A 12610-nucleotide genomic window follows, 5' to 3' on the forward strand; every position below is an offset into this window, starting at 1 on the left:
TAATGAATTTACTGAAAGGCTCATTTATAAGACTGCTTTACAGGGAATTTAGCAATAAACAATTCTGCCAACTCTTGATCTTTCAGCTATAGCCTTTCTTCCTGTATTTCTTTGGAATAACACATAATTAACATACAGCGATCAAGTTTTTGCTTGTCATTTAATATAGCACATTTTTTCTTTTGTGTTTTAGTATGTTTGCATATCAAGCAATGCTTTTAAAGCTTATGCAAGGGTTGTATTTTGGACTCTATTTCTTGATAATTTTTCATATCATCCTGCTGGGTAGAGACAGTGTGGGAAGAAATGCAGAGATTTTTATTGAATACTACCTTGTTTTTAGATGGTGTTTAATGTTTAATATGTTGGGTCTGCTCATTTAGGAGGAAAAAGTATTCTTTGGATTTTCTTTTGCATAGGTTATTTTAGTTGCCAGTCTTTTCTGTGTCTGAAGGGTCCAAAATGCCTGATAAAAATAGGTAAATAGCAATGAATGTGATGGTAGGAAAATAGGAATTGATGTTGCTATGAAAGTGTTAATCTCCTATCATCAGTCAATATTCCTGGTTTTAGTGTCACAGGAATTTGACAGCCTCCTCAACTTTAGCCACCTCTCAGAAAATCCTGCTTCTCTTTTGAACAATGACTCCAGGACTGGAAGATGGGTGAGGCATCCACTTAGTGTGTCAACAGTGTGGAAAGGACCATGGTGGAAAGCCGACTAGAAATCCACAGTGCTAGTTAAAGAAAAGAGGACTTTGAAAAGAAGTGAGAGTAAGTGTGAACAGTTGACTCCAAGTAGGAAATTAGTGGAGGATGAACTAAATTAAAGTTCGGGATAAGCAAAGAACAAAGGTATATTCTATGGCCAGGAGCCAGGCTGGTTGTGTAGTGAGTGAGGCAGTTTTATTTATTGAGTGTGCATTCACAGAGTGTAGGGGTGTGTGTGTGTGTATCTGTGTGTCTGTGTGTGTGATCAAGTCAGCTGCTTTCTCTTTAGCTCCAGTTAGTTGTCAATATGTGGGCCTAATGTTACCGGGTTATCTCACTTTTCAAAAGAAATGGGGAACCTGATATTTTAAAGGATATATGTCAGATTTTTTTTTTTTTTTTTTTTTTTGAGATGGAGTCTTCCTCTGTCACCCAGGCTGGAGTGCCGTGGCGTGATCTCGGCTCATTGCAACCCCCGCCTCCCAGGTTCAAGTGATTCTCTTGCCTCAGCCTCCCAGGTAGTTGGGCTTATAGGCGAGTGCCACCACACCAGGCTAATTTTTGTATTTTTAGTAGAGACGGGATTTCAACATCCTGGCCAGGCTTGTCTTGAACTCCTGACCTTGTGATCCACCCACCTTGGCCTCCCAAAGTGCTGGGGTTACAGGCATGAGCCACTGTGCCTGGCCAATATGTCAGATTTAAAATGTAGCACTACATTAAAAAAACTGTGTGAGCCCAGGTGACTATCTATGAGTTGATAGGACATTTTGGTCACCAGTGGGTCACCTCTATTCAAAGCTGATTTTAGGATTACATGCTTCATGCTGAGAATTGTGCTACTGATTAACTGGGCAACCTCAAAATCACCATCTGAATAATGTGCTCTAAGAAGACTTAGCACATAGGGTTGTTTTGAGAATTAAATAAAATGATTGATAAAAAAGCCTCTGCTACAATGCAAGGCAGTTAATAAGATAATAAGTGTTAGCTGAATTTGAATCAGCAACCTCACATAGTACTGAGGGTTGGGTTGGTCTTTTTCATGTCTACATGCATGACAAGCTTAGGAGGAATAAGTGGTGATTTCTGTTATGTGATTTTACAATGGCTTCCTCCACAAGTCTCTCTTCACCTTTGTCTGCCAAGATACATATTTGAGATTAACCTTTGCAGCTATAGATAAGTCTCTATTAAATATAAATGCCCCCTGCCTCATGGGTGAGTGGGCATGGAGGTGTAAGGTAGTGGAGATCACATGAATTGCATAGACATAGCTATAGTACCTTGGCAGCCTTCTGCCTCTCCATCCCACAATCTACTCCTTGAGAGACCACTTATCCCTGGAGCTTACTTTCAACCATCAACCAGACACTTAAGACACTTGAGACAATTAGTTATCTGAGTATAACTAGACATAAACCTAGCCACATCCATGAATCAGGGATGTCAAGGGAAAAAAAGATTTGACTGTTCTTAACTGAAAGTTAGAAAGCATCTAACTTTCCTTTACAGAAAGGTACAGGGAAAACCTGTCTTTGTCTTCCTCAGTTTACATTTCTTACTGGTTTTCCCCCAGTGTTCCCTTCTACTATATCCCTGCTATGACACATATTAGGGAGCTGTTCCTTAGTGTTGGGAAGGTGTCACAAGGCTCTTAGGGCCAGGTAGAGAAGCAACTTCATCTTGCTAGCCAGCTACAGATGTTAGGCTGTCCAGTATCATACATTGAGTAGAATTTAAAGGCTTATGAGATTCAGTGTGGAATGATGTCCCAAACTATTAGTGATGTCTTCCACAGGCCCATGAGTGAAGAGTAGAAACACATGCTAATTCTGTGCCTAGTAAATATTCACTTAAACTTGATTTAAAAGCAAGGAAAGAAAAGTAAGTTTCCCCGTATCTATCCCAGGTTTGTTTTGATGTGTTAAAACTAAAGGACAGGCTAGGCACCGTGGCTCAAGAGTGCCTGTAATCCCAGCACTCTGGGAGGCTGAGGCGGTGGATCACCTGAGGTCAGGAGTTCAAGACCAGCCTGGCCAACATGATGGAACCCCATCTCTACTAAAAATACAAAAATTAGCTGGGTGTGGTGGCGCACACCTGTAATCCCAACTACTCGAGAGGCTGAGGCAGGAGAATTGCTCCAACCCCGGAGGCAGAGGTTGTAGTGAGCCAAGATCAGCCTGGGCGACAGAGTGAGATTCCATCTCAAAAAACAAAACAAAACAAAGCAAAAAAACCACCTAAAGGACAGAGCCTATGTTTTTAGTGGGCTTTATTATATATTTGCATGTCGTTTTGGCAAGTATAAGGAATCTTTATTTTTGAAATCACTAATATGGAGATTATTCCTTGTCCTCTATAGATATTATTTCTTTCTCCCTTCACCTTTTCCTTCCTTTCCTGTCATTATCCTTCCCTAATGTTTGTGTATTTAAGAGATGTCACTTCTAGCTCAGTAAGCCACATTGTAGATAAAGAGTAGGTTCTGTCTCTGAAGATGATTCAAATAGTAAAAGATCTGGAAAGTTTGAGTTCCAATTTCCTCATGGTCTTTCTGGTAACACTTGCCCAGAAAGCCAGTCTTACTCTGCCTAGACCACATATAATTTTCCTAGGTAAATATGAAGTTCTCTCATCATGGAGACCTCAGGTGGTGACTTGAAATGCCCCCAGGGACCAAGTAGAATGTAAAGCAGGGTTAGTTATGGGAAGGCAGCAGCCCAGTGGGAGAATAAATGGCACCTGGCCTTTGGCTGGGCATTGTGGTGAGCTGAAGGGTGTGCTCATCTCCAGTTGATTGCTGCAGTAAACCTGGGTCCAGGACTGCAAGAGCAAACATTTAGATCTTTTTGTGGATGTTAAAATATAATGTGGGGCAGACATAACATGTCTATGGTCTGAATTTAGCCTTAGAGGCTCCAATTTCTGATATCTAGCTAAATTAAGAAGTGATCAATGACATTAAGAGCAGGTTGTCTGAAATCTTTACTTACAGAATAGGAGGACCTGAGATAAATATGTGTATGGGGAGAGATGGGAATGGGTAGGCAGTGCAGAGAGGTGATGTCTTAGGGATAAGTCAGTACGGTGTCTTGAGCACTACATGAAAGCCCCCTGGAAGAAAACATAGGGAGGGACAGCAGTAGCAGCAAGATTAATGCTATACATGGGATGTACAAATGCAGGACAAACATAGCAAGGAAAAGAGACAAGAAAAGAAGGGCATGAGTAAAAAGAAAAGACTTTACATGTTTTGCAATCAGCACAGCAGAGACCTTTCAGGAAAATATTAAATAATGTAGAGAGAGTCACTAATTGTCTTTTAACATACACAAGACAATGACTGACAGTGAACCAGGAAACTGAAATGATAGGATTGAGAAACTCATTATCCAAAATTGACTAGAGAGTATTTACTTGCTACTACGAAGGGATAAATGACCAGAGTCAGAATTTCAGGTACAGCATGCCTCTAATTTTTTGTTTAGGATGGTTTCTTAGTCTGTATGTGATGCTGTTAAGGAATACCTGAGACCAGGTAATTTAGTAAAAAAGAGAGCTTTATTAGCTGGGCATGGTGGTGCCTGCCTATAGTCTCAGCTACTTGGGAATCTGAGGTGGGAGGATCACTTCAGCCCAGGACGTTGAGGCTGCAGTGAGCTGTGATCATGCCACTGCATTCTAGCCTGGGTGACAGACTTGTCTAACAAAAAAGTGTGTGTGTGTGTGTGTGTGTGTGTGTATATATATATGGAAGAGGTTTATTTGGCTCACAGTTCTTCAGACTGAACAAGAAGGATGCCGCCAGTATCGTTTCTGGTGAGGGCTTCAGGCTGCTTCCATTTGTGGTGGAAAGAGAAGGGGAGCTGGCGTGTGCAGAGCTTACAGGGAAAGAGAGGAAGCAAGAGAGAGGGAAGATGTTAGACTCTTTTTAACCAGCACTAGGAGAAACTCTTGAGGGGAAATAATAAGGAGAGAACTCACTTGTTAATGTGAGGAAGGCACTAAGAGATTCATGAGGTATCGGCTTCCATGATCCAAACAGCCTCCCATTAGGTCTCACCTCCAACATTAGGAATTAAATTTCAACGGAGATTTGGAGGATCGCATATCCAAACTATAGCAGATGGTATACTTAAATATTTATTGACTATTTGTAATTCTCTAGAAGATTCCTTAATATTGAAAGCCAAGGGTTGGTGTACCACCTGGATAGGTTATACCTCAAAACCACAGATAATGGGGTTATAAGGGTGGAAGGAACCCTAGAGATCATATAGTACAGCACTTCCTTTTTAAAATAAGTATCTTTGACCAGAGGGATGACAACTTAATCAATGTCACAAAGCTTGTAGTCCATCTGGGTCTAGAACATAGTTTCCCACCTTAGATCCAGTACTGATTTCTGAGCTCAAATCCTAACAAGAGTTACTATCTCTAGTACCCCTACCTATCCACCTAGTGAAGAAAAAAGTCAGGCAGAGCATGAAGAGGAGAACTGGAATTACAAACTAGCATTTGAATGAAGATTGCACATATTTATTGTGCCCTTGTTTTCCTCTTTCTTAACTCAGTTACACCTTCAAATAGGATTCCTTGCTGGAATTATCTCTGATAAATAAAACAAAGTTTTTGCATGTAGATGGAATTTATCAAAGAGTTCGTTTTACTCTTCATACAAATTCATATTAATTTTTTTGTCTCATTGAATGGGAGCCTGGCATGCTTTAGGTCTATGTCCTTACCCAAATTTCATATCGAATTGTAATCTTCACATGTTGGGGAAGGGGCCTGGTGGGAGGTGATTGAATTGTGGGGGCAAACTTCCCCCTTGATGTTCCTGTGATAGTGAGTGAGTTCTCATGAGATCTGATTGTTTGAAAGTGTGTGATATTCTCCCCTTTGCTTGCTCTCTCTCCTCTACCACCATGTGAAGAAGGTCCTTGCTTCCCCTTTGCCTTCCACCATGATTGTAAGTTTCCTGAGGCTTCCCAGTCATGCTTGCTGTTAAGCCTGCACAAGTGTGAGTCAATTAAACCTCTTTTTCTTCATAAATTACCCAGTTTCAGATAGTTCTTTTAGCAGCGTGAAAATGGACTAATGCAGAGCCAATCTTCTACTATGTTTTAGGATCTAAGTCATGCATATTCATCATGTCAAAGCATAAGTATTGATTATGGGGTTTAAAAACTGTGGTTTTAACTTAATATATAGACTTAGTTTATTTTTATTTTTATTTTATTTTTTTTGAGACAGAGTCTCACTCTGTCACCCAGGCTGGAGTGCAGTGGTGCCATCTCAGCTCACTGTAACCACTGCCTCCCGGGTTCAAGTGATTCTCCTGCCTCAGCCTCCCGAGTAGCTGGGATTACAGGTACCTGCCACCATGCCTGGCTAATTTTTGTATTTTTAGTAGAGACAGGGTTTCACCATGTTGGCCAGGATGGTCTCGAACTCTTGACTTCAGGTGATCCACCTGCCTCGGCCTCCCAAAGTGCTGGGATTACAGGTGTAAACCACTGTGCCTGGCAGATAAGCCATTTATTAACTCCATACTCCTAGCACCAGCTGTCACCCTGGGCTTGTTGGAGGTCCAGGGGTTAGAAAGGGAATGACAAAGTGCACAAGCCCCTACCACCCTATGCCCCAGACACACCCTCTCTGCTGGCAGTGCAGATAATGTGTCCCAATACCCTGGTGGAGAACCACCACCCCAGGGAGAATCCTTTCTTCTCCAACCTCCTGGGCAGGTCCCAGGTTGGAGCAGCAGACCAGACAACCAGGCCCAGGTTGTCAGGCCTGGCCGCACATGCGGACAGAGGATATGGTTGGGGCACCCTAGGGTGTGGGGAGGATCAGACTGGGATTGGGGGTCATGAAGGCTGTGTTCCAGGACTCCTCCTCCTGCCCCCAATCCTCTGTGCCCTATCTAGAGCTCTCCTAGCTTTGCTGATCTGTGCTCACGTCTTTGGGGAGCTGCCTGGTCTCCAGGGAGAGCCAGAGGTTGTTGCATTTCTCCGACTCCACTCTTGTTACCCCATAGCTGGCACAGAGCCTGAGACCACGGCCACTAGTAGGATCCACTGCAAAGGATATGGAAACTTCCTCTGAATGAACATCTGCAGGCCAAAGGCCATGCTCATGCTGGGTGCTTGGCAGCCACAGTGTTGTCTACCTAGGACAGGCCCAGGTTCACCATGGTTGGCCAGGTTCAGGTGACTTAGCTTTTAATTAAAGTATTTTGGTTAGCGTATGTAGTAAGATGAATGGAGAAATGTTGATATTTTAATTTTATTTTAATTTTCTACATTTGTATTGTGGATAGTGATTTCTAGAACAGAGATTCTTAGCATGTCATTTTATTTCAGCAACTTCCACTTAACTTCTGTGCCTTACCAGGGAAGTGATTCTAAAGGAAAGAGAGTGATAGTTACTTCAGAGGTGTATCTGAATCTGACTCTTGGTGGATTAGGTGGTGGAAGTCATATGTAGTTTGAAAATGCATGCTTTTGGAGAATTTACAACACCCTGTTGTGGGAGGTGTGTTGCCTCCTAGCTCTGAAAGTCCCTATAGTACTTGTTCCCATCTTGGGGTACTGGCTAAATTAGGATTATCAAGGGTCTAAAAGGAGTCTTAGAAAATGGTCCTCAACCTCCTGGTTAAAGAAAGATCTTACAGAGGCTCTCCAAGTTAGAATGATACTCTGTGTGTGTGTGTGTGTGTGTGTGTGTGTGTGTGTGTGTGTGTATTACCACACCAAACTGGGTTTACATACCCATGCACAATGGAAAGCCAAACACTGAAGCACTGGATTTTTGCAGTGAGAAAAGTCTATTGTAAGTTGACTGTCAAGGAGACAGAAGGAAATGCTCAAAAATGTCTTCCTGAGCTGGGGGCTGGGTCAGGTTTTATAAGCATAGGGTAATGAGGTGTGATCTGATTGGATCTTGCAATGAGGTGATGCCAGAACTCAATCTGATTGGATCCTGGATCCTGCCATGCAGTGTCTACTTCTTAATACAGCCCCTGTTCCTGCTCCTCTATTGGAGCACTTGGATTTCCCCATAGTTGCATGCTTGGTTCATCTGGGCATGCTCAGGTTACATGACCTTCAACCTGGGGGTCCATGGTGACTGAAAAACAACTCACAGCTTTGTTACATAAAAGTTGAACAAGATTGGTCTGGTGTGGCTACATGTGTTTTGGGAGTAGTGGGTTAGGAAGGGGAAAAGTTGGAAGAAAGAGTACCTGAAAGTAGCTCAGACTCCAGTAGCTGAAGGGATTTTTTCTTCTCCTGACGTGAGCCTCTGTAGTCTACCAGTTTATCCCCAGACTTTCAGAAGCAACTTGGGTCATATTTCTTTTCTCTCTGGTTCCTTATAGATTAAGAGATTGGGGGGAGGGCGGTGAAGAAGGGGCCAGCCTTCAAGCAACATCAAGGCAAGATGGCAGCCACCACGGGCTCGGGAGTAAAAGTCTCTCGCAATTTCTGACTATTGGAAGAACTTGAAGAAGGCCAGAAAGGAGTAGGAGATGGCACAGTTAGCTGGAGTCTAGAAGATGACAAAGACATGACACTTACAAGATGGACAGGGATGATAATTGGGCTTTCAAGAACAATTTATGAAAACCGAATATACAGCCTTAAAATAGAATGTGGACCTAAATACCCAAAAGCACCCCCCTTTGTAAGATTTGTAACAAAAATTAATATGAATGGAGTAAATAGTTCTAATGGAGTGGTGGACCCAAGAGCCATATCAGTGCTAGCAAAATGGCAGAATTCATATAGCATCAAAGTTGTCCTGCAAGAGCTTCGGCGCCTAATGATGTCTAAAGAAAATATGAAACTCCCTCAGCCGCCCAAAGGACAGTGTTACAGCAATTAATCAAAAAGAAAAACAATAGGCCCTTCCCCTTCCCCCCCATTTGATTCAAGCAGTCTTCATTTTCCACAGTAGTAAATTTTCTAGATACATCTTATACACCTCAAAGTACTGGAAAGGAAGCTCCCATTCAAAGGAAATTTATCTTAAGATACTGTAAATGATACTAATTTTTTGTCCATTTGAAATATGTAAGTTGTGCTATAACAAAAAAAAAAAAGATTAAGAGATTGGGTTAGAATGGGAGAAACAGATTAGTCAAACATCCTAAAGATTAAATGTCAATTTTGTATTTTGATGATCATGGTTATATGAGTTTCATCCATTGAAAAATAAACACAAACACATGTCCCTATAGGTTCATCAGTTGTAACAAATGTACCACCCCAAAGCAAGATGTTGGGGAGGCTGAGCACATGTGGGAGGCAGGGTCTATGGAAAATCTCTACTTTCCATTTAATTTTGCTGTTAACCTAAAACTGCTAAATAATAGTCAACTTTTAAAGAGCATACCTTCTTCTAGTTGCCTTTAAGCACTTAGTGTCTTATAACTTCATTGGTATTTATGGCAAAAAAATAAATTGAGGCTTCTGTGCCTCATAGAACTGATGTTTATGGTTTATTTTGGATAAACATAAAAATTGACCTTTCCAGTCTTAAAACTTGAGAAAGTTACATTTGTCTTACCTGAGTTCTTTTCTCAGGAAACTAACCAGCAAGCTCCCCAGATAGTATTATGGAACTGAAACTCACCAGGTCACTGCATCTAGACAGTGAGACACCAGACCCCTCACTGGACATGATTACCTAACTGATCACCAGCTTCCTGTTGACCAGTCCTTTTCTTTACTCCTCCCTAATTCCTATTTTTCCACACAGTTATGTTTCTCCCTTGCTGTACCAACCCCTACTTTCAGTTGGTTGAGGAGATAGATTTGAGACCAACGTCCCATCACCTCAGATGCAGGACTGGAATAAGTCTTCTTCCCTGGCAGTATTCCTTGTCTCAGTGATTGGCTTTCAGTGCAGAGAGCAATGGGACCTAGACCAAACCCCTGGTGTTTTGGTAACAGAAGAAATATGCTGACATATTCCTTTTTCCTTTCTTCTCTGCTCTCTCTTCCATCTCCCACTTCTTTATACAGCTGCTGGCTTTTAAACCTGTTGCCCCCTCTCTGATGTTCACTTAGGCTCAAGACAGTGCCTGGTATGTAGCAGATGTCCAATAAGTTTTATTGACTGACTGAAAAAAAGCAGGAATAAATGACTCTGATTTGAAGGTTCTAAACTTTGGTATAACATGAACCTCTGTTTCAAATTCAAGAGGCATTTGTTACATCTTAGGGGACTCCAACAATTTGAGGATTTCTAGCCCTATACATTTTTGTTAAGGGTTAAAATGAGTCCTAGTTTTAGAATAGGTTGTTATAAATGGAAAGTGGTTTTAGAGATCACCTAATCAAGTACCAGCATTTTTCAGATGAGATTTTGTATGTGTGTGCTCTTGTGGGATTGAGAAAACAGGGATCAAGAGAGGTTTACTGATGTGTTCAAAGTGTGTTCAAAGTCACAAAGCTAGTCAGGGGCAAAGCTGATGTTTTGAAGTCCAGCTCTCCTGACTCTTAGTAGCACATTCATGACATGACGATTCTCAGAGAAAAACTAAACTAGGAAGATGTTCTGGGAGGTGACAAATGCCACATTGATGATTTGGATTCTATGGTGACATGAATATAACTTGTACGTTTTCCTTATCATCAAGCTGATTTCTACTACTGAGAATGTTCCCCTTTCTGAGGAGCGTTCTGTAGCTTCAAGTTCTGCGACTTCTGAGAAGGGCTCTGTGGCTTTGACCCTGAATAGAAGTTTTAAATTAACTTATTTTATATATATATATATATATATATATATAAAGTCCCTTAAGTTTCTGATGTCGGGAAATTCTAACTGTGAGCTTATATAAATTTGGATTCCTAATGGGAGATGAAAATTCAATAAAGTGGGTCCTGCTGATAACCTACAAAACACTAAGTTATATATCAAAACTCAAAATAGGATATGAATAGAAACACTTATCTTAGACTTATCTTAAGTTAAGCACTTTCATCATAATTGGCTTGAAAACATTGCCTGCCTAGAGGTGAAATAAAGTCTGCTAACATGTACGCCTGCAACAGAAACAGAGCAGACAATCAGTTGAAATGATGTCTTCAAGAGCATCAAGATGTCATTCATAGAAGGCTTGGAGACCTTTGGAATTAAATGGAGAGAGGTTGAATTCACTTTATGTTTAATTGTCTAGAAAATATTTGTAGTCTTTGTCTACCATCCTTGCCAAATTACTGTGATCCTGGCTGCTTACTGGTCTGCCTAACCCAGCCCAAACAATTTAGAGTCATTTGGGAAAAGAAATGATTAACTCTAATGTTAGCTATGGGGACCTGTGGATGTTTGGATTGATTCAAAGAAGAGGAAGAAACTAAGCCAATATGGTGGATGACTGATGAAAGTTATTTTAATAGTAGGAAGTCCACAGGTCCTATTTTAGACAAAATCTGATTGTTTGGTCATCTTCATACTTTTCACTGATTACTCCTTATCACTTCTAGAAAGGCACTAAAATGACATTTTACACTTTAGTATAAATTACATTAGTTTTACTATTTTTAATATAATTTTCTTTTTTTTTTTTTTTTTTTTTGAGACTGAGTCTGGCTCTGTCACCCAGGCTGGAGTGCAGTGGCCGGATCTCAGCTCACTGCAAGCTCCGCCTCCCGGGTTTGCGCCATTCTCCTGCCTCAGCCTCCTGAGTAGCTGGGACTACAGGCGCCGCCACCTCGCCCGGCTAGTTTTTTGTATTTTTTAGTAGAGACGGGGTTTCACCATATTCACCAGGATGGTCTCGATCTCCTGACCTCGTGATCCACCCGTCTCGGCCTCCCAAAGTGCTGGGATTACAGGCTTGAGCCACCGCGCCCGGCCTATAATTTTCTTTTTTCTTTTAATCCCTAATGTGATAGTAAAAGTATATTAGTTTTACTCGATTTTTCTGCCTTAAAAAAAGCAGCTAGGACTTCAAACATTTCTGACCCCATGTACACTTAAAAGAAGAAAAAATTTTCTGAGTTTAACTAAATTGAGATCTGATTAGATTCTAGCCTTAGTACTTTTTCTCCCTTCCTTCCTTTTTTTGTCCTTTGCTCATCTTTCTCTCCCTCCTTCTCCTTTTTCTTCTTCTCTCACTTTTCTCTCACTTTCTCTCTCCACCCTCTCTCCCTTCTTTTCTGTCAGGAGAGGAAATGGAAGGAGAATGGTAGAGCTGGAAAATGTGCTTTACAAATGTTTTATCCCTTCCAGGATGTAAGATATATTACAATTTACCAATAATAAAATTCAGATCCTTGAATATAAACCATTTCCCTTATTGACTCTGCTTTTTATCCGCACCATTTTAGAGCTGGGTAAACAGGGCATGGCCAGAGAAATTTCGCAGTGCTCCAGCCTGCTTTTCCACTGGAGGAATGTCTTCCCCCTCCTGTGAAAAGGCCAGGGAGGAGAGCTCAGGCCTTTCTCCATCACACTATGTAAGAGCTTAGCACTTGGACTCTCGAACATCCCTCTCCTGGAAGCAAGAGCAGAGAGGCAGTCTCAGCCCCGGCCATTCATTCAGCCCCGTGTACAAGGTCTGTCTGAGGTGGTGCATATGCAGGCAGCAAGAAGTACAGCTGCTTCTCTCTCCAGCCTCCCCCATCATTGGTCTGTCACAGTGCCTGGAAAGAACTGAGAAAAGACTGTTAGATCTTGTTTATTGGACAAGCTGTTATGAGATAACTTTTAGGATGTTGGGGCCATTTCCTCAATCTCTGTAAAAGTTGTTATTTGTTATTTTCCTTCTGGTACTTCCATCTGGTACTATTTACTTTTTATCCACTCACCTGTTATTATTTCTCTCACCCCTAAAACATAACAAGGCATTTCTGATCATGTGTGATGTTTATCCTTTTAG

The 12610-nt window shown here is 41.4% G+C and overlaps 1 protein-coding gene and 2 pseudogenes across 13 annotated transcripts in view; 2 read left to right on the forward strand and 1 right to left on the reverse strand.

The window, feature by feature from the left end:
* Positions 1-12610, forward strand: part of LOC105473335 (KRR1 small subunit processome component homolog) — a 443099-nt gene that overhangs the window by 2508 nt on the left and 427981 nt on the right. The window lies entirely within an intron of this gene.
* Positions 6658-6916, reverse strand: LOC112425154 (transmembrane protein 141 pseudogene; annotated as a pseudogene).
* Positions 8149-8777, forward strand: LOC139356702 (ubiquitin-conjugating enzyme E2 variant 1 pseudogene; annotated as a pseudogene).

Source organism: Macaca nemestrina, chromosome 10 (genome assembly GCF_043159975.1).
Source record: "Macaca nemestrina isolate mMacNem1 chromosome 10, mMacNem.hap1, whole genome shotgun sequence".
Taxonomy (NCBI): domain Eukaryota; kingdom Metazoa; phylum Chordata; class Mammalia; order Primates; family Cercopithecidae; genus Macaca; species Macaca nemestrina.